Here is a 26,908-nt window from a genome sequence, read left to right as displayed (position 1 = left end):
TTTAACATGGGGCTCAATGGCAGATTTTGGCACGTCAAAAAATCACTTTCACCTAGAAACTCCATTCACACTTTTTATTATTCAGCTTACTGTGTAGACACATGCTGGAACCTTTTACTTTGAAATGTTTTGTCGTTTCTGAGTTATTTAACTTAAACGCCCAATGCATTCTCTATGGCAATAGCACAAACTTTGGCATGCTACTAGTCCTACATACTTAAACCTACCAACCCCATTCTAGCCTACTTAGGTTCATCTTAAGGTGGACATGTTTGCCTGAAAAGGAATCTTTGAAAGGTGTCATAGTTTTAGAAATATAGTGCTTTCAAATTTGAGACTTTTAACATGGGGCTCAATGGCAGATTTTGGCACGTCAAAAAATCACTTTCACCTAGAAACTCCATTCACACTTTTTATTATTCAGCTTACTGTGGAGACACATGCTGGAACTTTTTACTTTGAAATGTTTTGTCGTTTCTGAGTTATTTAACTTAAACGCCCAATGCATTCTCTATGGCAATAGCACAAACTTTGGCATGCTACTAGTCCTACATACTTAAACCTACCAACCCCATTCTAGCCTACTTAGGTTCATCTTACGGTGGACATGTTTGCCTGAAAAGGAATCTTTGAAAGGTGTCATCGTTTTAGAAATATAGTGCTTTCAAATTTGAGACTTTTAACATGGGGCTCAATGGCAGATTTTGGCACGTCAAAAAATCACTTTCACCTAGAAACTCCATTCACACTTTTTATTATTCAGCTTACTGTGGAGACACATGCTGGAACTTTTTACTTTGAAATGTTTTGTCGTTTCTGAGTTATTTAACTTAAACGCCCAATGCATTCTCTATGGCAATAGCACAAACTTTGGCATGCTACTAGTCCTACATACTTAAACCTACCAACCCCATTCTAGCCTACTTAGGTTCATCTTACGGTGGACATGTTTGCCTGAAAAGGAATCTTTGAAAGGTGTCATCGTTTTAGAAATATAGTGCTTTCAAATTTGAGACTTTTAACATGGGGCTCAATGGCAGATTTTGGCACGTCAAAAAATCACTTTCACCTAGAAACTCCATTCACACTTTTTATTATTCCGCTTACTGTGGAGACACATGCTGGAACTTTTTACTTTGAAATGTTTTGTCGTTTCTGAGTTATTTAACTTAAACGCCCAATGCATTCTCTATGGCAATAGCACAAACTTTGGCATGCTACTAGTCCTACATACTTAAACCTACCAACCCCATTCTAGCCTACTTAGGTTCATCTTGCGGTGGACATGTTTGCCTGAAAAGGAATCTTTGAAAGGTGTCATAGTTTTAGAAATATAGTGCTTTCAAATTTGAGACTTTTAACATGGGGCTCAATGGCAGATTTTGGCACGTCAAAAAATCACTTTCACCTAGAAACTCCATTCACACTTTTTATTATTCAGCTTACTGTGTAGACACATGCTGGAACCTTTTACTTTGAAATGTTTTGTCGTTTCTGAGTTATTTAACTTAAACGCCCAATGCATTCTCTATGGCAATAGCACAAACTTTGGCATGCTACTAGTCCTACATACTTAAACCTACCAACCCCATTCTAGCCTACTTAGGTTCATCTTAAGGTGGACATGTTTGCCTGAAAAGGAATCTTTGAAAGGTGTCATAGTTTTAAAAATATAGTGCTTTCAAATTTGAGACTTTTAACATGGGGCTCAATGGCAGATTTTGGCACGTCAAAAAATCACTTTCACCTAGAAACTCCATTCACACTTTTTATTATTCAGCTTACTGTGGAGACACATGCTGGAACTTTTTACTTTGAAATGTTTTGTCGTTTCTGAGTTATTTAACTTAAACGCCCAATGCATTCTCTATGGCAATAGCACAAACTTTGGCATGCTACTAGTCCTACATACTTAAACCTACCAACCCCATTCTAGCCTACTTAGGTTCATCTTACGGTGGACATGTTTGCCTGAAAAGGAATCTTTGAAAGGTGTCATCGTTTTAGAAATATAGTGCTTTCAAATTTGAGACTTTTAACATGGGGCTCAATGGCAGATTTTGGCACGTCAAAAAATCACTTTCACCTAGAAACTCCATTCACACTTTTTATTATTCCGCTTACTGTGGAGACACATGCTGGAACTTTTTACTTTGAAATGTTTTGTCGTTTCTGAGTTATTTAACTTAAACGCCCAATGCATTCTCTATGGCAATAGCACAAACTTTGGCATGCTACTAGTCCTACATACTTAAACCTACCAACCCCATTCTAGCCTACTTAGGTTCATCTTACGGTGGACATGTTTGCCTGAAAAGGAATCTTTGAAAGGTGTCATAGTTTTAGAAATATAGTGCTTTCAAATTTGAGACTTTTAACATGGGGCTCAATGGCAGATTTTGGCACGTCAAAAAATCACTTTCACCTAGAAACTCCATTCACACTTTTTATTATTCAGCTTACTGTGTAGACACATGCTGGAACCTTTTACTTTGAAATGTTTTGTCGTTTCTGAGTTATTTAACTTAAACGCCCAATGCATTCTCTATGGCAATAGCACAAACTTTGGCATGCTACTAGTCCTACATACTTAAACCTACCAACCCCATTCTAGCCTACTTAGGTTCATCTTAAGGTGGACATGTTTGCCTGAAAAGGAATCTTTGAAAGGTGTCATAGTTTTAGAAATATAGTGCTTTCAAATTTGAGACTTTTAACATGGGGCTCAATGGCAGATTTTGGCACGTCAAAAAATCACTTTCACCTAGAAACTCCATTCACACTTTTTATTATTCAGCTTACTGTGGAGACACATGCTGGAACTTTTTACTTTGAAATGTTTTGTCGTTTCTGAGTTATTTAACTTAAACGCCCAATGCATTCTCTATGGCAATAGCACAAACTTTGGCATGCTACTAGTCCTACATACTTAAACCTACCAACCCCATTCTAGCCTACTTAGGTTCATCTTACGGTGGACATGTTTGCCTGAAAAGGAATCTTTGAAAGGTGTCATAGTTTTAGAAATATAGTGCTTTCAAATTTGAGACTTTTAACATGGGGCTCAATGGCAGATTTTGGCACGTCAAAAAATCACTTTCACCTAGAAACTCCATTCACACTTTTTATTATTCAGCTTACTGTGGAGACACATGCTGGAACTTTTTACTTTGAAATGTTTTGTCGTTTCTGAGTTATTTAACTTAAACGCCCAATGCATTCTCTATGGCAATAGCACAAACTTTGGCATGCTACTAGTCCTACATACTTAAACCTACCAACCCCATTCTAGCCTACTTAGGTTCATCTTACGGTGGACATGTTTGCCTGAAAAGGAATCTTTGAAAGGTGTCATAGTTTTAGAAATATAGTGCTTTCAAATTTGAGACTTTTAACATGGGGCTCAATGGCAGATTTTGGCACGTCAAAAAATCACTTTCACCTAGAAACTCCATTCACACTTTTTATTATTCAGCTTACTGTGGAGACACATGCTGGAACTTTTTACTTTGAAATGTTTTGTCGTTTCTGAGTTATTTAACTTAAACGCCCAATGCATTCTCTATGGCAATAGCACAAACTTTGGCATGCTACTAGTCCTACATACTTAAACCTACCAACCCCATTCTAGCCTACTTAGGTTCATCTTACGGTGGACATGTTTGCCTGAAAAGGAATCTTTGAAAGGTGTCATCGTTTTAGAAATATAGTGCTTTCAAATTTGAGACTTTTAACATGGGGCTCAATGGCAGATTTTGGCACGTCAAAAAATCACTTTCACCTAGAAACTCCATTCACACTTTTTATTATTCCGCTTACTGTGGAGACACATGCTGGAACTTTTTACTTTGAAATGTTTTGTCGTTTCTGAGTTATTTAACTTAAACGCCCAATGCATTCTCTATGGCAATAGCACAAACTTTGGCATGCTACTAGTCCTACATACTTAAACCTACCAACCCCATTCTAGCCTACTTAGGTTCATCTTACGGTGGACATGTTTGCCTGAAAAGGAATCTTTGAAAGGTGTCATAGTTTTAGAAATATAGTGCTTTCAAATTTGAGACTTTTAACATGGGGCTCAATGGCAGATTTTGGCACGTCAAAAAATCACTTTCACCTAGAAACTCCATTCACACTTTTTATTATTCAGCTTACTGTGGAGACACATGCTGCAACTTTTTACTTTGAAATGTTTTGTCGTTTCTGAGTTATTTAACTTAAACGCCCAATGCATTCTCTATGGCAATAGCACAAACTTTGGCATGCTACTAGTCCTACATACTTAAACCTACCAACCCCATTCTAGCCTACTTAGGTTCATCTTACGGTGGACATGTTTGCCTGAAAAGGAATCTTTGAAAGGTGTCATAGTTTTAGAAATATAGTGCTTTCAAATTTGAGACTTTTAACATGGGGCTCAATGGCAGATTTTGGCACGTCAAAAAATCACTTTCACCTAGAAACTCCATTCACACTTTTTATTATTCAGCTTACTGTGGAGACACATGCTGGAACTTTTTACTTTGAAATGTTTTGTCGTTTCTGAGTTATTTAACTTAAACGCCCAATGCATTCTCTATGGCAATAGCACAAACTTTGGCATGCTACTAGTCCTACATACTTAAACCTACCAACCCCATTCTAGCCTACTTAGGTTCATCTTACGGTGGACATGTTTGCCTGAAAAGGAATCTTTGAAAGGTGTCATAGTTTTAGAAATATAGTGCTTTCAAATTTGAGACTTTTAACATGGGGCTCAATGGCAGATTTTGGCACGTCAAAAAATCACTTTCACCTAGAAACTCCATTCACACTTTTTATTATTCAGCTTACTGTGGAGACACATGCTGGAACTTTTTACTTTGAAATGTTTTGTCGTTTCTGAGTTATTTAACTTAAACGCCCAATGCATTCTCTATGGCAATAGCACAAACTTTGGCATGCTACTAGTCCTACATACTTAAACCTACCAACCCCATTCTAGCCTACTTAGGTTCATCTTACGGTGGACATGTTTGCCTGAAAAGGAATCTTTGAAAGGTGTCATCGTTTTAGAAATATAGTGCTTTCAAATTTGAGACTTTTAACATGGGGCTCAATGGCAGATTTTGGCACGTCAAAAAATCACTTTCACCTAGAAACTCCATTCACACTTTTTATTATTCAGCTTACTGTGGAGACACATGCTGGAACTTTTTACTTTGAAATGTTTTGTCGTTTCTGAGTTATTTAACTTAAACGCCCAATGCATTCTCTATGGCAATAGCACAAACTTTGGCATGCTACTAGTCCTACATACTTAAACCTACCAACCCCATTCTAGCCTACTTAGGTTCATCTTACGGTGGACATGTTTGCCTGAAAAGGAATCTTTGAAAGGTGTCATCGTTTTAGAAATATAGTGCTTTCAAATTTGAGACTTTTAACATGGGGCTCAATGGCAGATTTTGGCACGTCAAAAAATCACTTTCACCTAGAAACTCCATTCACACTTTTTATTATTCCGCTTACTGTGGAGACACATGCTGGAACTTTTTACTTTGAAATGTTTTGTCGTTTCTGAGTTATTTAACTTAAACGCCCAATGCATTCTCTATGGCAATAGCACAAACTTTGGCATGCTACTAGTCCTACATACTTAAACCTACCAACCCCATTCTAGCCTACTTAGGTTCATCTTACGGTGGACATGTTTGCCTGAAAAGGAATCTTTGAAAGGTGTCATAGTTTTAGAAATATAGTGCTTTCAAATTTGAGACTTTTAACATGGGGCTCAATGGCAGATTTTGGCACGTCAAAAAATCACTTTCACCTAGAAACTCCATTCACACTTTTTATTATTCAGCTTACTGTGGAGACACATGCTGGAACTTTTTACTTTGAAATGTTTTGTCGTTTCTGAGTTATTTAACTTAAACGCCCAATGCATTCTCTATGGCAATAGCACAAACTTTGGCATGCTACTAGTCCTACATACTTAAACCTACCAACCCCATTCTAGCCTACTTAGGTTCATCTTACGGTGGACATGTTTGCCTGAAAAGGAATCTTTGAAAGGTGTCATCGTTTTAGAAATATAGTGCTTTCAAATTTGAGACTTTTAACATGGGGCTCAATGGCAGATTTTGGCACGTCAAAAAATCACTTTCACCTAGAAACTCCATTCACACTTTTTATTATTCAGCTTACTGTGGAGACACATGCTGGAACTTTTTACTTTGAAATGTTTTGTCGTTTCTGAGTTATTTAACTTAAACGCCCAATGCATTCTCTATGGCAATAGCACAAACTTTGGCATGCTACTAGTCCTACATACTTAAACCTACCAACCCCATTCTAGCCTACTTAGGTTCATCTTACGGTGGACATGTTTGCCTGAAAAGGAATCTTTGAAAGGTGTCATCGTTTTAGAAATATAGTGCTTTCAAATTTGAGACTTTTAACATGGGGCTCAATGGCAGATTTTGGCACGTCAAAAAATCACTTTCACCTAGAAACTCCATTCACACTTTTTATTATTCCGCTTACTGTGGAGACACATGCTGGAACTTTTTACTTTGAAATGTTTTGTCGTTTCTGAGTTATTTAACTTAAACGCCCAATGCATTCTCTATGGCAATAGCACAAACTTTGGCATGCTACTAGTCCTACATACTTAAACCTACCAACCCCATTCTAGCCTACTTAGGTTCATCTTACGGTGGACATGTTTGCCTGAAAAGGAATCTTTGAAAGGTGTCATAGTTTTAGAAATATAGTGCTTTCAAATTTGAGACTTTTAACATGGGGCTCAATGGCAGATTTTGGCACGTCAAAAAATCACTTTCACCTAGAAACTCCATTCACACTTTTTATTATTCAGCTTACTGTGGAGACACATGCTGGAACTTTTTACTTTGAAATGTTTTGTCGTTTCTGAGTTATTTAACTTAAACGCCCAATGCATTCTCTATGGAAATAGCACAAACTTTGGCATGCTACTAGTCCTACATACTTAAACCTACCAACCCCATTCTAGCCTACTTAGGTTCATCTTACGGTGGACATGTTTGCCTGAAAAGGAATCTTTGAAAGGTGTCATAGTTTTAGAAATATAGTGCTTTCAAATTTGAGACTTTTAACATGGGGCTCAATGGCAGATTTTGGCACGTCAAAAAATCACTTTCACCTAGAAACTCCATTCACACTTTTTATTATTCAGCTTACTGTGGAGACACATGCTGGAACTTTTTACTTTGAAATGTTTTGTCGTTTCTGAGTTATTTAACTTAAACGCCCAATGCATTCTCTATGGCAATAGCACAAACTTTGGCATGCTACTAGTCCTACATACTTAAACCTACCAACCCCATTCTAGCCTACTTAGGTTCATCTTACGGTGGACATGTTTGCCTGAAAATAAATCTTTGAAAGGTGTCATAGTTTTAGAAATATAGTGCTTTCAAATTTGAGACTTTTAACATGGGGCTCAATGGCAGATTTTGGCACGTCAAAAAATCACTTTCACCTAGAAACTCCATTCACACTTTTTATTATTCAGCTTACTGTGGAGACACATGCTGGAACTTTTTACTTTGAAATGTTTTGTCGTTTCTGAGTTATTTAACTTAAACGCCCAATGCATTCTCTATGGCAATAGCACAAACTTTGGCATGCTACTAGTCCTACATACTTAAACCTACCAACCCCATTCTAGCCTACTTAGGTTCATCTTACGGTGGACATGTTTGCCTGAAAAGGAATCTTTGAAAGGTGTCATCGTTTTAGAAATATAGTGCTTTCAAATTTGAGACTTTTAACATGGGGCTCAATGGCAGATTTTGGCACGTCAAAAAATCACTTTCACCTAGAAACTCCATTCACACTTTTTATTATTCAGCTTACTGTGGAGACACATGCTGGAACTTTTTACTTTGAAATGTTTTGTCGTTTCTGAGTTATTTAACTTAAACGCCCAATGCATTCTCTATGGCAATAGCACAAACTTTGGCATGCTACTAGTCCTACATACTTAAACCTACCAACCCCATTCTAGCCTACTTAGGTTCATCTTACGGTGGACATGTTTGCCTGAAAAGGAATCTTTGAAAGGTGTCATAGTTTTAGAAATATAGTGCTTTCAAATTTGAGACTTTTAACATGGGGCTCAATGGCAGATTTTGGCACGTCAAAAAATCACTTTCACCTAGAAACTCCATTCACACTTTTTATTATTCAGCTTACTGTGGAGACACATGCTGGAACTTTTTACTTTGAAATGTTTTGTCGTTTCTGAGTTATTTAACTTAAACGCCCAATGCATTCTCTATGGCAATAGCACAAACTTTGGCATGCTACTAGTCCTACATACTTAAACCTACCAACCCCATTCTAGCCTACTTAGGTTCATCTTACGGTGGACATGTTTGCCTGAAAAGGAATCTTTGAAAGGTGTCATAGTTTTAGAAATATAGTGCTTTCAAATTTGAGACTTTTAACATGGGGCTCAATGGCAGATTTTGGCACGTCAAAAAATCACTTTCACCTAGAAACTCCATTCACACTTTTTATTATTCAGCTTACTGTGGAGACACATGCTGGAACTTTTTACTTTGAAATGTTTTGTCGTTTCTGAGTTATTTAACTTAAACGCCCAATGCATTCTCTATGGCAATAGCACAAACTTTGGCATGCTACTAGTCCTACATACTTAAACCTACCAACCCCATTCTAGCCTACTTAGGTTCATCTTACGGTGGACATGTTTGCCTGAAAAGGAATCTTTGAAAGGTGTCATAGTTTTAGAAATATAGTGCTTTCAAATTTGAGACTTTTAACATGGGGCTCAATGGCAGATTTTGGCACGTCAAAAAATCACTTTCACCTAGAAACTCCATTCACACTTTTTATTATTCAGCTTACTGTGGAGACACATGCTGGAACTTTTTACTTTGAAATGTTTTGTCGTTTCTGAGTTATTTAACTTAAACGCCCAATGCATTCTCTATGGCAATAGCACAAACTTTGGCATGCTACTAGTCCTACATACTTAAACCTACCAACCCCATTCTAGCCTACTTAGGTTCATCTTACGGTGGACATGTTTGCCTGAAAAGGAATCTTTGAAAGGTGTCATAGTTTTAGAAATATAGTGCTTTCAAATTTGAGACTTTTAACATGGGGCTCAATGGCAGATTTTGGCACGTCAAAAAAATCACTTTCACCTAGAAACTCCATTCACACTTTTTATTATTCAGCTTACTGTGGAGACACATGCTGGAACTTTTTACTTTGAAATGTTTTGTCGTTTCTGAGTTATTTAACTTAAACGCCCAATGCATTCTCTATGGCAATAGCACAAACTTTGGCATGCTACTAGTCCTACATACTTAAACCTACCAACCCCATTCTAGCCTACTTAGGTTCATCTTACGGTGGACATGTTTGCCTGAAAAGGAATCTTTGAAAGGTGTCATAGTTTTAGAAATATAGTGCTTTCAAATTTGAGACTTTTAACATGGGGCTCAATGGCAGATTTTGGCACGTCAAAAAATCACTTTCACCTAGAAACTCCATTCACACTTTTTATTATTCAGCTTACTGTGGAGACACATGCTGGAACTTTTTACTTTGAAATGTTTTGTCGTTTCTGAGTTATTTAACTTAAACGCCCAATGCATTCTCTATGGCAATAGCACAAACTTTGGCATGCTACTAGTCCTACATACTTAAACCTACCAACCCCATTCTAGCCTACTTAGGTTCATCTTACGGTGGACATGTTTGCCTGAAAAGAAATCTTTGAAAGGTGTCATCGTTTTAGAAATATAGTGCTTTCAAATTTGAGACTTTTAACATGGGGCTCAATGGCAGATTTTGGCACGTCAAAAAATCACTTTCACCTAGAAACTCCATTCACACTTTTTATTATTCAGCTTACTGTGGAGACACATGCTGGAACTTTTTACTTTGAAATGTTTTGTCGTTTCTGAGTTATTTAACTTAAACGCCCAATGCATTCTCTATGGCAATAGCACAAACTTTGGCATGCTACTAGTCCTACATACTTAAACCTACCAACCCCATTCTAGCCTACTTAGGTTCATCTTACGGTGGACATGTTTGCCTGAAAAGGAATCTTTGAAAGGTGTCATAGTTTTAGAAATATAGTGCTTTCAAATTTGAGACTTTTAACATGGGGCTCAATGGCAGATTTTGGCACGTCAAAAAATCACTTTCACCTAGAAACTCCATTCACACTTTTTATTATTCAGCTTACTGTGGAGACACATGCTGGAACTTTTTACTTTGAAATGTTTTGTCGTTTCTGAGTTATTTAACTTAAACGCCCAATGCATTCTCTATGGCAATAGCACAAACTTTGGCATGCTACTAGTCCTACATACTTAAACCTACCAACCCCATTCTAGCCTACTTAGGTTCATCTTACGGTGGACATGTTTGCCTGAAAAGGAATCTTTGAAAGGTGTCATAGTTTTAGAAATATAGTGCTTTCAAATTTGAGACTTTTAACATGGGGCTCAATGGCAGATTTTGGCACGTCAAAAAATCACTTTCACCTAGAAACTCCATTCACACTTTTTATTATTCAGCTTACTGTGGAGACACATGCTGGAACTTTTTACTTTGAAATGTTTTGTCGTTTCTGAGTTATTTAACTTAAACGCCCAATGCATTCTCTATGGCAATAGCACAAACTTTGGCATGCTACTAGTCCTACATACTTAAACCTACCAACCCCATTCTAGCCTACTTAGGTTCATCTTACGGTGGACATGTTTGCCTGAAAAGGAATCTTTGAAAGGTGTCATAGTTTTAGAAATATAGTGCTTTCAAATTTGAGACTTTTAACATGGGGCTCAATGGCAGATTTTGGCACGTCAAAAAATCACTTTCACCTAGAAACTCCATTCACACTTTTTATTATTCAGCTTACTGTGGAGACACATGCTGGAACTTTTTACTTTGAAATGTTTTGTCGTTTCTGAGTTATTTAACTTAAACGCCCAATGCATTCTCTATGGCAATAGCACAAACTTTGGCATGCTACTAGTCCTACATACTTAAACCTACCAACCCCATTCTAGCCTACTTAGGTTCATCTTACGGTGGACATGTTTGCCTGAAAAGGAATCTTTGAAAGGTGTCATCGTTTTAGAAATATAGTGCTTTCAAATTTGAGACTTTTAACATGGGGCTCAATGGCAGATTTTGGCACGTCAAAAAATCACTTTCACCTAGAAACTCCATTCACACTTTTTATTATTCAGCTTACTGTGGAGACACATGCTGGAACTTTTTACTTTGAAATGTTTTGTCGTTTCTGATTTATTTAACTTAAACGCCCAATGCATTCTCTATGGCAATAGCACAAACTTTGGCATGCTACTAGTCCTACATACTTAAACCTACCAACCCCATTCTAGCCTACTTAGGTTCATCTTACGGTGGACATGTTTGCCTGAAAAGGAATCTTTGAAAGGTGTCATAGTTTTAGAAATATAGTGCTTTCAAATTTGAGACTTTTAACATGGGGCTCAATGGCAGATTTTGGCACGTCAAAAAATCACTTTCACCTAGAAACTCCATTCACACTTTTTATTATTCAGCTTACTGTGGAGACACATGCTGGAACTTTTTACTTTGAAATGTTTTGTCGTTTCTGAGTTATTTAACTTAAACGCCCAATGCATTCTCTATGGCAATAGCACAAACTTTGGCATGCTACTAGTCCTACATACTTAAACCTACCAACCCCATTCTAGCCTACTTAGGTTCATCTTACGGTGGACATGTTTGCCTGAAAAGGAATCTTTGAAAGGTGTCATAGTTTTAGAAATATAGTGCTTTCAAATTTGAGACTTTTAACATGGGGCTCAATGGCAGATTTTGGCACGTCAAAAAATCACTTTCACCTAGAAACTCCATTCACACTTTTTATTATTCAGCTTACTGTGGAGACACATGCTGGAACTTTTTACTTTGAAATGTTTTGTCGTTTCTGAGTTATTTAACTTAAACGCCCAATGCATTCTCTATGGCAATAGCACAAACTTTGGCATGCTACTAGTCCTACATACTTAAACCTACCAACCCCATTCTAGCCTACTTAGGTTCATCTTACGGTGGACATGTTTGCCTGAAAAGGAATCTTTGAAAGGTGTCATCGTTTTAGAAATATAGTGCTTTCAAATTTGAGACTTTTAACATGGGGCTCAATGGCAGATTTTGGCACGTCAAAAAATCACTTTCACCTAGAAACTCCATTCACACTTTTTATTATTCAGCTTACTGTGGAGACACATGCTGGAACTTTTTACTTTGAAATGTTTTGTCGTTTCTGAGTTATTTAACTTAAACGCCCAATGCATTCTCTATGGCAATAGCACAAACTTTGGCATGCTACTAGTCCTACATACTTAAACCTACCAACCCCATTCTAGCCTACTTAGGTTCATCTTACGGTGGACATGTTTGCCTGAAAAGGAATCTTTGAAAGGTGTCATAGTTTTAGAAATATAGTGCTTTCAAATTTGAGACTTTTAACATGGGGCTCAATGGCAGATTTTGGCACGTCAAAAAATCACTTTCACCTAGAAACTCCATTCACACTTTTTATTATTCAGCTTACTGTGGAGACACATGCTGGAACTTTTTACTTTGAAATGTTTTGTCGTTTCTGAGTTATTTAACTTAAACGCCCAATGCATTCTCTATGGCAATAGCACAAACTTTGGCATGCTACTAGTCCTACATACTTAAACCTACCAACCCCATTCTAGCCTACTTAGGTTCATCTTACGGTGGACATGTTTGCCTGAAAAGGAATCTTTGAAAGGTGTCATCGTTTTAGAAATATAGTGCTTTCAAATTTGAGACTTTTAACATGGGGCTCAATGGCAGATTTTGGCACGTCAAAAAATCACTTTCACCTAGAAACTCCATTCACACTTTTTATTATTCAGCTTACTGTGGAGACACATGCTGGAACTTTTTACTTTGAAATGTTTTGTCGTTTCTGAGTTATTTAACTTAAACGCCCAATGCATTCTCTATGGCAATAGCACAAACTTTGGCATGCTACTAGTCCTACATACTTAAACCTACCAACCCCATTCTAGCCTACTTAGGTTCATCTTACGGTGGACATGTTTGCCTGAAAAGGAATCTTTGAAAGGTGTCATAGTTTTAGAAATATAGTGCTTTCAAATTTGAGACTTTTAACATGGGGCTCAATGGCAGATTTTGGCACGTCAAAAAATCACTTTCACCTAGAAACTCCATTCACACTTTTTATTATTCAGCTTACTGTGGAGACACATGCTGGAACTTTTTACTTTGAAATGTTTTGTCGTTTCTGAGTTATTTAACTTAAACGCCCAATGCATTCTCTATGGCAATAGCACAAACTTTGGCATGCTACTAGTCCTACATACTTAAACCTACCAACCCCATTCTAGCCTACTTAGGTTCATCTTACGGTGGACATGTTTGCCTGAAAAGGAATCTTTGAAAGGTGTCATCGTTTTAGAAATATAGTGCTTTCAAATTTGAGACTTTTAACATGGGGCTCAATGGCAGATTTTGGCACGTCAAAAAATCACTTTCACCTAGAAACTCCATTCACACTTTTTATTATTCAGCTTACTGTGGAGACACATGCTGGAACTTTTTACTTTGAAATGTTTTGTCGTTTCTGAGTTATTTAACTTAAACGCCCAATGCATTCTCTATGGCAATAGCACAAACTTTGGCATGCTACTAGTCCTACATACTTAAACCTACCAACCCCATTCTAGCCTACTTAGGTTCATCTTACGGTGGACATGTTTGCCTGAAAAGGAATCTTTGAAAGGTGTCATAGTTTTAGAAATATAGTGCTTTCAAATTTGAGACTTTTAACATGGGGCTCAATGGCAGATTTTGGCACGTCAAAAAATCACTTTCACCTAGAAACTCCATTCACACTTTTTATTATTCAGCTTACTGTGGAGACACATGCTGGAACTTTTTACTTTGAAATGTTTTGTCGTTTCTGAGTTATTTAACTTAAACGCCCAATGCATTCTCTATGGCAATAGCACAAACTTTGGCATGCTACTAGTCCTACATACTTAAACCTACCAACCCCATTCTAGCCTACTTAGGTTCATCTTACGGTGGACATGTTTGCCTGAAAAGGAATCTTTGAAAGGTGTCATAGTTTTAGAAATTTAGTGCTTTCAAATTTGAGACTTTTAACATGGGGCTCAATGGCAGATTTTGGCACGTCAAAAAATCACTTTCACCTAGAAACTCCATTCACACTTTTTATTATTCAGCTTACTGTGGAGACACATGCTGGAACTTTTTACTTTGAAATGTTTTGTCGTTTCTGAGTTATTTAACTTAAACGCCCAATGCATTCTCTATGGCAATAGCACAAACTTTGGCATGCTACTAGTCCTACATACTTAAACCTACCAACCCCATTCTAGCCTACTTAGGTTCATCTTACGGTGGACATGTTTGCCTGAAAAGGAATCTTTGAAAGGTGTCATAGTTTTAGAAATATAGTGCTTTCAAATTTGAGACTTTTAACATGGGGCTCAATGGCAGATTTTGGCACGTCAAAAAATCACTTTCACCTAGAAACTCCATTCACACTTTTTATTATTCAGCTTACTGTGGAGACACATGCTGGAACTTTTTACTTTGAAATGTTTTGTCGTTTCTGAGTTATTTAACTTAAACGCCCAATGCATTCTCTATGGCAATAGCACAAACTTTGGCATGCTACTAGTCCTACATACTTAAACCTACCAACCCCATTCTAGCCTACTTAGGTTCATCTTACGGTGGACATGTTTGCCTGAAAAGGAATCTTTGAAAGGTGTCATAGTTTTAGAAATTTAGTGCTTTCAAATTTGAGACTTTTAACATGGGGCTCAATGGCAGATTTTGGCACGTCAAAAAATCACTTTCACCTAGAAACTCCATTCACACTTTTTATTATTCAGCTTACTGTGGAGACACATGCTGGAACTTTTTACTTTGAAATGTTTTGTCGTTTCTGAGTTATTTAACTTAAACGCCCAATGCATTCTCTATGGCAATAGCACAAACTTTGGCATGCTACTAGTCCTACATACTTAAACCTACCAACCCCATTCTAGCCTACTTAGGTTCATCTTACGGTGGACATGTTTGCCTGAAAAGGAATCTTTGAAAGGTGTCATCGTTTTAGAAATATAGTGCTTTCAAATTTGAGACTTTTAACATGGGGCTCAATGGCAGATTTTGGCACGTCAAAAAATCACTTTCACCTAGAAACTCCATTCACACTTTTTATTATTCAGCTTACTGTGGAGACACATGCTGGAACTTTTTACTTTGAAATGTTTTGTCGTTTCTGAGTTATTTAACTTAAACGCCCAATGCATTCTCTATGGCAATAGCACAAACTTTGGCATGCTACTAGTCCTACATACTTAAACCTACCAACCCCATTCTAGCCTACTTAGGTTCATCTTACGGTGGACATGTTTGCCTGAAAAGGAATCTTTGAAAGGTGTCATAGTTTTAGAAATATAGTGCTTTCAAATTTGAGACTTTTAACATGGGGCTCAATGGCAGATTTTGGCACGTCAAAAAATCACTTTCACCTAGAAACTCCATTCACACTTTTTATTATTCAGCTTACTGTGGAGACACATGCTGGAACTTTTTACTTTGAAATGTTTTGTCGTTTCTGAGTTATTTAACTTAAACGCCCAATGCATTCTCTATGGCAATAGCACAAACTTTGGCATGCTACTAGTCCTACATACTTAAACCTACCAACCCCATTCTAGCCTACTTAGGTTCATCTTACGGTGGACATGTTTGCCTGAAAAGGAATCTTTGAAAGGTGTCATCGTTTTAGAAATATAGTGCTTTCAAATTTGAGACTTTTAACATGGGGCTCAATGGCAGATTTTGGCACGTCAAAAAATCACTTTCACCTAGAAACTCCATTCACACTTTTTATTATTCAGCTTACTGTGGAGACACATGCTGGAACTTTTTACTTTGAAATGTTTTGTCGTTTCTGAGTTATTTAACTTAAACGCCCAATGCATTCTCTATGGCAATAGCACAAACTTTGGCATGCTACTAGTCCTACATACTTAAACCTACCAACCCCATTCTAGCCTACTTAGGTTCATCTTACGGTGGACATGTTTGCCTGAAAAGGAATCTTTGAAAGGTGTCATCGTTTTAGAAATATAGTGCTTTCAAATTTGAGACTTTTAACATGGGGCTCAATGGCAGATTTTGGCACGTCAAAAAATCACTTTCACCTAGAAACTCCATTCACACTTTTTATTATTCAGCTTACTGTGGAGACACATGCTGGAACTTTTTACTTTGAAATGTTTTGTCGTTTCTGAGTTATTTAACTTAAACGCCCAATGCATTCTCTATGGCAATAGCACAAACTTTGGCATGCTACTAGTCCTACATACTTAAACCTACCAACCCCATTCTAGCCTACTTAGGTTCATCTTACGGTGGACATGTTTGCCTGAAAAGGAATCTTTGAAAGGTGTCATAGTTTTAGAAATATAGTGCTTTCAAATTTGAGACTTTTAACATGGGGCTCAATGGCAGATTTTGGCACGTCAAAAAATCACTTTCACCTAGAAACTCCATTCACACTTTTTATTATTCAGCTTACTGTGGAGACACATGCTGGAACTTTTTACTTTGAAATGTTTTGTCGTTTCTGAGTTATTTAACTTAAACGCCCAATGCATTCTCTATGGCAATAGCACAAACTTTGGCATGCTACTAGTCCTACATACTTAAACCTACCAACCCCATTCTAGCCTACTTAGGTTCATCTTACGGTGGACATGTTTGCCTGAAAAGGAATCTTTGAAAGGTGTCATAGTTTTAGAAATTTAGTGCTTTCAAATTTGAGACTTTTAACATGGGGCTCAATGGCAGATTTTGGCACGTCAAAAAATCACTTTCACCTAGAAACTCCATTCACACTTTTTATTATTCAGCTTACTGTGGAGACACATGCTGGAACTTTTTACTTTGAAATGTTTTGTCGTTTCTGAGTTATTTAACTTAAACGCCCAATGCATTCTCTATGGCAATAGCACAAACTTTGGCATGCTACTAGTCCTACATACTTAAACCTACCAACCCCATTCTAGCCTACTTAGGTTCATCTTACGGTGGACATGTTTGCCTGAAAAGGAATCTTTGAAAGGTGTCATAGTTTTAGAAATATAGTGCTTTCAAATTTGAGACTTTTAACATGGGGCTCAATGGCAGATTTTGGCACGTCAAAAAATCACTTTCACCTAGAAACTCCATTCACACTTTTTATTATTCAGCTTACTGTGGAGACACATGCTGGAACTTTTTACTTTGAAATGTTTTGTCGTTTCTGAGTTATTTAACTTAAACGCCCAATGCATTCTCTATGGCAATAGCACAAACTTTGGCATGCTACTAGTCCTACATACTTAAACCTACCAACCCCATTCTAGCCTACTTAGGTTCATCTTACGGTGGACATGTTTGCCTGAAAAGGAATCTTTGAAAGGTGTCATCGTTTTAGAAATATAGTGCTTTCAAATTTGAGACTTTTAACATGGGGCTCAATGGCAGATTTTGGCACGTCAAAAAATCACTTTCACCTAGAAACTCCATTCACACTTTTTATTATTCAGCTTACTGTGGAGACACATGCTGGAACTTTTTACTTTGAAATGTTTTGTCGTTTCTGAGTTATTTAACTTAAACGCCCAATGCATTCTCTATGGCAATAGCACAAACTTTGGCATGCTACTAGTCCTACATACTTAAACCTACCAACCCCATTCTAGCCTACTTAGGTTCATCTTACGGTGGACATGTTTGCCTGAAAAGGAATCTTTGAAAGGTGTCATCGTTTTAGAAATATAGTGCTTTCAAATTTGAGACTTTTAACATGGGGCTCAATGGCAGATTTTGGCACGTCAAAAAATCACTTTCACCTAGAAACTCCATTCACACTTTTTATTATTCAGCTTACTGTGGAGACACATGCTGGAACTTTTTACTTTGAAATGTTTTGTCGTTTCTGAGTTATTTAACTTAAACGCCCAATGCATTCTCTATGGCAATAGCACAAACTTTGGCATGCTACTAGTCCTACATACTTAAACCTACCAACCCCATTCTAGCCTACTTAGGTTCATCTTACGGTGGACATGTTTGCCTGAAAAGGAATCTTTGAAAGGTGTCATAGTTTTAGAAATATAGTGCTTTCAAATTTGAGACTTTTAACATGGGGCTCAATGGCAGATTTTGGCACGTCAAAAAATCACTTTCACCTAGAAACTCCATTCACACTTTTTATTATTCAGCTTACTGTGGAGACACATGCTGGAACTTTTTACTTTGAAATGTTTTGTCGTTTCTGAGTTATTTAACTTAAACGCCCAATGCATTCTCTATGGCAATAGCACAAACTTTGGCATGCTACTAGTCCTACATACTTAAACCTACCAACCCCATTCTAGCCTACTTAGGTTCATCTTACGGTGGACATGTTTGCCTGAAAAGGAATCTTTGAAAGGTGTCATCGTTTTAGAAATATAGTGCTTTCAAATTTGAGACTTTTAACATGGGGCTCAATGGCAGATTTTGGCACGTCAAAAAATCACTTTCACCTAGAAACTCCATTCACACTTTTTATTATTCAGCTTACTGTGGAGACACATGCTGGAACTTTTTACTTTGAAATGTTTTGTCGTTTCTGAGTTATTTAACTTAAACGCCCAATGCATTCTCTATGGCAATAGCACAAACTTTGGCATGCTACTAGTCCTACATACTTAAACCTACCAACCCCATTCTAGCCTACTTAGGTTCATCTTACGGTGGACATGTTTGCCTGAAAAGGAATCTTTGAAAGGTGTCATAGTTTTAGAAATATAGTGCTTTCAAATTTGAGACTTTTAACATGGGGCTCAATGGCAGATTTTGGCACGTCAAAAAATCACTTTCACCTAGAAACTCCATTCACACTTTTTATTATTCAGCTTACTGTGGAGACACATGCTGGAACTTTTTACTTTGAAATGTTTTGTCGTTTCTGAGTTATTTAACTTAAACTCCCAATGCATTCTCTATGGCAATAGCACAAACTTTGGCATGCTACTAGTCCTACATACTTAAACCTACCAACCCCATTCTAGCCTACTTAGGTTCATCTTACGGTGGACATGTTTGCCTGAAAAGGAATCTTTGAAAGGTGTCATCGTTTTAGAAATATAGTGCTTTCAAATTTGAGACTTTTAACATGGGGCTCAATGGCAGATTTTGGCACGTCAAAAAATCACTTTCACCTAGAAACTCCATTCACACTTTTTATTATTCAGCTTACTGTGGAGACACATGCTGGAACTTTTTACTTTGAAATGTTTTGTCGTTTCTGAGTTATTTAACTTAAACGCCCAATGCATTCTCTATGGCAATAGCACAAACTTTGGCATGCTACTAGTCCTACATACTTAAACCTACCAACCCCATTCTAGCCTACTTAGGTTCATCTTACGGTGGACATGTTTGCCTGAAAAGGAATCTTTGAAAGGTGTCATAGTTTTAGAAATATAGTGCTTTCAAATTTGAGACTTTTAACATGGGGCTCAATGGCAGATTTTGGCACGTCAAAAAATCACTTTCACCTAGAAACTCCATTCACACTTTTTATTATTCAGCTTACTGTGGAGACACATGCTGGAACTTTTTACTTTGAAATGTTTTGTCGTTTCTGAGTTATTTAACTTAAACGCCCAATGCATTCTCTATGGCAATAGCACAAACTTTGGCATGCTACTAGTCCTACATACTTAAACCTACCAACCCCATTCTAGCCTACTTAGGTTCATCTTACGGTGGACATGTTTGCCTGAAAAGGAATCTTTGAAAGGTGTCATCGTTTTAGAAATATAGTGCTTTCAAATTTGAGACTTTTAACATGGGGCTCAATGGCAGATTTTGGCACGTCAAAAAATCACTTTCACCTAGAAACTCCATTCACACTTTTTATTATTCAGCTTACTGTGGAGACACATGCTGGAACTTTTTACTTTGAAATGTTTTGTCGTTTCTGAGTTATTTAACTTAAACGCCCAATGCATTCTCTATGGCAATAGCACAAACTTTGGCATGCTACTAGTCCTACATACTTAAACCTACCAACCCCATTCTAGCCTACTTAGGTTCATCTTACGGTGGACATGTTTGCCTGAAAAGGAATCTTTGAAAGGTGTCATAGTTTTAGAAATATAGTGCTTTCAAATTTGAGACTTTTAACATGGGGCTCAATGGCAGATTTTGGCACGTCAAAAAATCACTTTCACCTAGAAACTCCATTCACACTTTTTATTATTCAGCTTACTGTGGAGACACATGCTGGAACTTTTTACTTTGAAATGTTTTGTCGTTTCTGAGTTATTTAACTTAAACTCCCAATGCATTCTCTATGGCAATAGCACAAACTTTGGCATGCTACTAGTCCTACATACTTAAACCTACCAACCCCATTCTAGCCTACTTAGGTTCATCTTACGGTGGACATGTTTGCCTGAAAAGGAATCTTTGAAAGGTGTCATCGTTTTAGAAATATAGTGCTTTCAAATTTGAGACTTTTAACATGGGGCTCAATGGCAGATTTTGGCACGTCAAAAAATCACTTTCACCTAGAAACTCCATTCACACTTTTTATTATTCAGCTTACTGTGGAGACACATGCTGGAACTTTTTACTTTGAAATGTTTTGTCGTTTCTGAGTTATTTAACTTAAACGCCCAATGCATTCTCTATGGCAATAGCACAAACTTTGGCATGCTACTAGTCCTACATACTTAAACCTACCAACCCCATTCTAGCCTACTTAGGTTCATCTTACGGTGGACATGTTTGCCTGAAAAGGAATCTTTGAAAGGTGTCATAGTTTTAGAAATATAGTGCTTTCAAATTTGAGACTTTTAACATGGGGCTCAATGGCAGATTTTGGCACGTCAAAAAATCACTTTCACCTAGAAACTCCATTCACACTTTTTATTATTCAGCTTACTGTGGAGACACATGCTGGAACTTTTTACTTTGAAATGTTTTGTCGTTTCTGAGTTATTTAACTTAAACGCCCAATGCATTCTCTATGGCAATAGCACAAACTTTGGCATGCTACTAGTCCTACATACTTAAACCTACCAACCCCATTCTAGCCTACTTAGGTTCATCTTACGGTGGACATGTTTGCCTGAAAAGGAATCTTTGAAAGGTGTCATCGTTTTAGAAATATAGTGCTTTCAAATTTGAGACTTTTAACATGGGGCTCAATGGCAGATTTTGGCACGTCAAAAAATCACTTTCACCTAGAAACTCCATTCACACTTTTTATTATTCAGCTTACTGTGGAGACACATGCTGGAACTTTTTACTTTGAAATGTTTTGTCGTTTCTGAGTTATTTAACTTAAACGCCCAATGCATTCTCTATGGCAATAGCACAAACTTTGGCATGCTACTAGTCCTACATACTTAAACCTACCAACCCCATTCTAGCCTACTTAGGTTCATCTTACGGTGGACATGTTTGCCTGAAAAGGAATCTTTGAAAGGTGTCATACAGTAGTTTTAGAAATATAGTGCTTTCAAATTTGAGACTTTTAACATGGGGCTCAATGGCAGATTTTGGCACGTCAAAAAATCACTTTCACCTAGAAACTCCATTCACACTTTTTATTATTCAGCTTACTGTGGAGACACATGCTGGAACTTTTTACTTTGAAATGTTTTGTCGTTTCTGAGTTATTTAACTTAAACGCCCAATGCATTCTCTATGGCAATAGCACAAACTTTGGCATGCTACTAGTCCTACATACTTAAACCTACCAACCCCATTCTAGCCTACTTAGGTTCATCTTACGGTGGACATGTTTGCCTGAAAAGGAATCTTTGAAAGGTGTCATAGTTTTAGAAATATAGTGCTTTCAAATTTGAGACTTTTAACATGGGGCTCAATGGCAGATTTTGGCACGTCAAAAAATCACTTTCACCTAGAAACTCCATTCACACTTTTTATTATTCAGCTTACTGTGGAGACACATGCTGGAACTTTTTACTTTGAAATGTTTTGTCGTTTCTGAGTTATTTAACTTAAACGCCCAATGCATTCTCTATGGCAATAGCACAAACTTTGGCATGCTACTAGTCCTACATACTTAAACCTACCAACCCCATTCTAGCCTACTTAGGTTCATCTTACGGTGGACATGTTTGCCTGAAAAGGAATCTTTGAAAGGTGTCATAGTTTTAGAAATATAGTGCTTTCAAATTTGAGACTTTTAACATGGGGCTCAATGGCAGATTTTGGCACGTCAAAAAATCACTTTCACCTAGAAACTCCATTCACACTTTTTATTATTCAGCTTACTGTGGAGACACATGCTGGAACTTTTTACTTTGAAATGTTTTGTCGTTTCTGAGTTATTTAACTTAAACGCCCAATGCATTCTCTATGGCAATAGCACAAACTTTGGCATGCTACTAGTCCTACATACTTAAACCTACCAACCCCATTCTAGCCTACTTAGGTTCATCTTACGGTGGACATGTTTGCCTGAAAAGGAATCTTTGAAAGGTGTCATAGTTTTAGAAATATAGTGCTTTCAAATTTGAGACTTTTAACATGGGGCTCAATGGCAGATTTTGGCACGTCAAAAAATCACTTTCACCTAGAAACTCCATTCACACTTTTTATTATTCAGCTTACTGTGGAGACACATGCTGGAACTTTTTACTTTGAAATGTTTTGTCGTTTCTGAGTTATTTAACTTAAACGCCCAATGCATTCTCTATGGCAATAGCACAAACTTTGGCATGCTACTAGTCCTACATACTTAAACCTACCAACCCCATTCTAGCCTACTTAGGTTCATCTTACGGTGGACATGTTTGCCTGAAAAGGAATCTTTGAAAGGTGTCATAGTTTTAGAAATATAGTGCTTTCAAATTTGAGACTTTTAACATGGGGCTCAATGGCAGATTTTGGCACGTCAAAAAATCACTTTCACCTAGAAACTCCATTCACACTTTTTATTATTCAGCTTACTGTGGAGACACATGCTGGAACTTTTTACTTTGAAATGTTTTGTCGTTTCTGAGTTATTTAACTTAAACGCCCAATGCATTCTCTATGGCAATAGCACAAACTTTGGCATGCTACTAGTCCTACATACTTAAACCTACCAACCCCATTCTAGCCTACTTAGGTTCATCTTACGGTGGACATGTTTGCCTGAAAAGGAATCTTTGAAAGGTGTCATAGTTTTAGAAATTTAGTGCTTTCAAATTTGAGACTTTTAACATGGGGCTCAATGGCAGATTTTGGCACGTCAAAAAATCACTTTCACCTAGAAACTCCATTCACACTTTTTATTATTCAGCTTACTGTGGAGACACATGCTGGAACTTTTTACTTTGAAATGTTTTGTCGTTTCTGAGTTATTTAACTTAAACGCCCAATGCATTCTCTATGGCAATAGCACAAACTTTGGCATGCTACTAGTCCTACATACTTAAACCTACCAACCCCATTCTAGCCTACTTAGGTTCATCTTACGGTGGACATGTTTGCCTGAAAAGGAATCTTTGAAAGGTGTCATCGTTTTAGAAATATAGTGCTTTCAAATTTGAGACTTTTAACATGGGGCTCAATGGCAGATTTTGGCACGTCAAAAAATCACTTTCACCTAGAAACTCCATTCACACTTTTTATTATTCAGCTTACTGTGGAGACACATGCTGGAACTTTTTACTTTGAAATGTTTTGTCGTTTCTGAGTTATTTAACTTAAACGCCCAATGCATTCTCTATGGCAATAGCACAAACTTTGGCATGCTACTAGTCCTACATACTTAAACCTACCAACCCCATTCTAGCCTACTTAGGTTCATCTTACGGTGGACATGTTTGCCTGAAAAGGAATCTTTGAAAGGTGTCATAGTTTTAGAAATATAGTGCTTTCAAATTTGAGACTTTTAACATGGGGCTCAATGGCAGATTTTGGCACGTCAAAAAATCACTTTCACCTAGAAACTCCATTCACACTTTTTATTATTCAGCTTACTGTGGAGACACATGCTGGAACTTTTTACTTTGAAATGTTTTGTCGTTTCTGAGTTATTTAACTTAAACGCCCAATGCATTCTCTATGGCAATAGCACAAACTTTGGCATGCTACTAGTCCTACATACTTAAACCTACCAACCCCATTCTAGCCTACTTAGGTTCATCTTACGGTGGACATGTTTGCCTGAAAAGGAATCTTTGAAAGGTGTCATCGTTTTAGAAATATAGTGCTTTCAAATTTGAGACTTTTAACATGGGGCTCAATGGCAGATTTTGGCACGTCAAAAAATCACTTTCACCTAGAAACTCCATTCACACTTTTTATTATTCAGCTTACTGTGGAGACACATGCTGGAACTTTTTACTTTGAAATGTTTTGTCGTTTCTGAGTTATTTAACTTAAACGCCCAATGCATTCTCTATGGCAATAGCACAAACTTTGGCATGCTACTAGTCCTACATACTTAAACCTACCAACCCCATTCTAGCCTACTTAGGTTCATCTTACGGTGGACATGTTTGCCTGAAAAGGAATCTTTGAAAGGTGTCATAGTTTTAGAAATATAGTGCTTTCAAATTTGAGACTTTTAACATGGGGCTCAATGGCAGATTTTGGCACGTCAAAAAATCACTTTCACCTAGAAACTCCATTCACACTTTTTATTATTCAGCTTACTGTGGAGACACATGCTGGAACTTTTTACTTTGAAATGTTTTGTCGTTTCTGAGTTATTTAACTTAAACGCCCAATGCATTCTCTATGGCAATAGCACAAACTTTGGCATGCTACTAGTCCTACATACTTAAACCTACCAACCCCATTCTAGCCTACTTAGGTTCATCTTACGGTGGACATGTTTGCCTGAAAAGGAATCTTTGAAAGGTGTCATCGTTTTAGAAATATAGTGCTTTCAAATTTGAGACTTTTAACATGGGGCTCAATGGCAGATTTTGGCACGTCAAAAAATCACTTTCACCTAGAAACTCCATTCACACTTTTTATTATTCAGCTTACTGTGGAGACACATGCTGGAACTTTTTACTTTGAAATGTTTTGTCGTTTCTGAGTTATTTAACTTAAACGCCCAATGCATTCTCTATGGCAATAGCACAAACTTTGGCATGCTACTAGTCCTACATACTTAAACCTACCAACCCCATTCTAGCCTACTTAGGTTCATCTTACGGTGGACATGTTTGCCTGAAAAGGAATCTTTGAAAGGTGTCATAGTTTTAGAAATATAGTGCTTTCAAATTTGAGACTTTTAACATGGGGCTCAATGGCAGATTTTGGCACGTCAAAAAATCACTTTCACCTAGAAACTCCATTCACACTTTTTATTATTCAGCTTACTGTGGAGACACATGCTGGAACTTTTTACTTTGAAATGTTTTGTCGTTTCTGAGTTATTTAACTTAAACGCCCAATGCATTCTCTATGGCAATAGCACAAACTTTGGCATGCTACTAGTCCTACATACTTAAACCTACCAACCCCATTCTAGCCTACTTAGGTTCATCTTACGGTGGACATGTTTGCCTGAAAAGGAATCTTTGAAAGGTGTCATAGTTTTAGAAATTTAGTGCTTTCAAATTTGAGACTTTTAACATGGGGCTCAATGGCAGATTTTGGCACGTCAAAAAATCACTTTCACCTAGAAACTCCATTCACACTTTTTATTATTCAGCTTACTGTGGAGACACATGCTGGAACTTTTTACTTTGAAATGTTTTGTCGTTTCTGAGTTATTTAACTTAAACGCCCAATGCATTCTCTATGGCAATAGCACAAACTTTGGCATGCTACTAGTCCTACATACTTAAACCTACCAACCCCATTCTAGCCTACTTAGGTTCATCTTACGGTGGACATGTTTGCCTGAAAAGGAATCTTTGAAAGGTGTCATAGTTTTAGAAATATAGTGCTTTCAAATTTGAGACTTTTAACATGGGGCTCAATGGCAGATTTTGGCACGTCAAAAAATCACTTTCACCTAGAAACTCCATTCACACTTTTTATTATTCAGCTTACTGTGGAGACACATGCTGGAACTTTTTACTTTGAAATGTTTTGTCGTTTCTGAGTTATTTAACTTAAACGCCCAATGCATTCTCTATGGCAATAGCACAAACTTTGGCATGCTACTAGTCCTACATACTTAAACCTACCAACCCCATTCTAGCCTACTTAGGTTCATCTTACGGTGGACATGTTTGCCTGAAAAGGAATCTTTGAAAGGTGTCATAGTTTTAGAAATTTAGTGCTTTCAAATTTGAGACTTTTAACATGGGGCTCAATGGCAGATTTTGGCACGTCAAAAAATCACTTTCACCTAGAAACTCCATTCACACTTTTTATTATTCAGCTTACTGTGGAGACACATGCTGGAACTTTTTACTTTGAAATGTTTTGTCGTTTCTGAGTTATTTAACTTAAACGCCCAATGCATTCTCTATGGCAATAGCACAAACTTTGGCATGCTACTAGTCCTACATACTTAAACCTACCAACCCCATTCTAGCCTACTTAGGTTCATCTTACGGTGGACATGTTTGCCTGAAAAGGAATCTTTGAAAGGTGTCATCGTTTTAGAAATATAGTGCTTTCAAATTTGAGACTTTTAACATGGGGCTCAATGGCAGATTTTGGCACGTCAAAAAATCACTTTCACCTAGAAACTCCATTCACACTTTTTATTATTCAGCTTACTGTGGAGACACATGCTGGAACTTTTTACTTT

This window comes from Protomyctophum parallelum (genome assembly GCF_964188405.1).
Source record: "Protomyctophum parallelum genome assembly, chromosome: 6".
NCBI classification, from domain to species: Eukaryota; Metazoa; Chordata; class Actinopteri; order Myctophiformes; family Myctophidae; genus Protomyctophum; species Protomyctophum parallelum.
The sequence above is the reverse complement of the archived record's forward strand: the minus strand, read 5'-3'. Positions refer to the sequence as shown.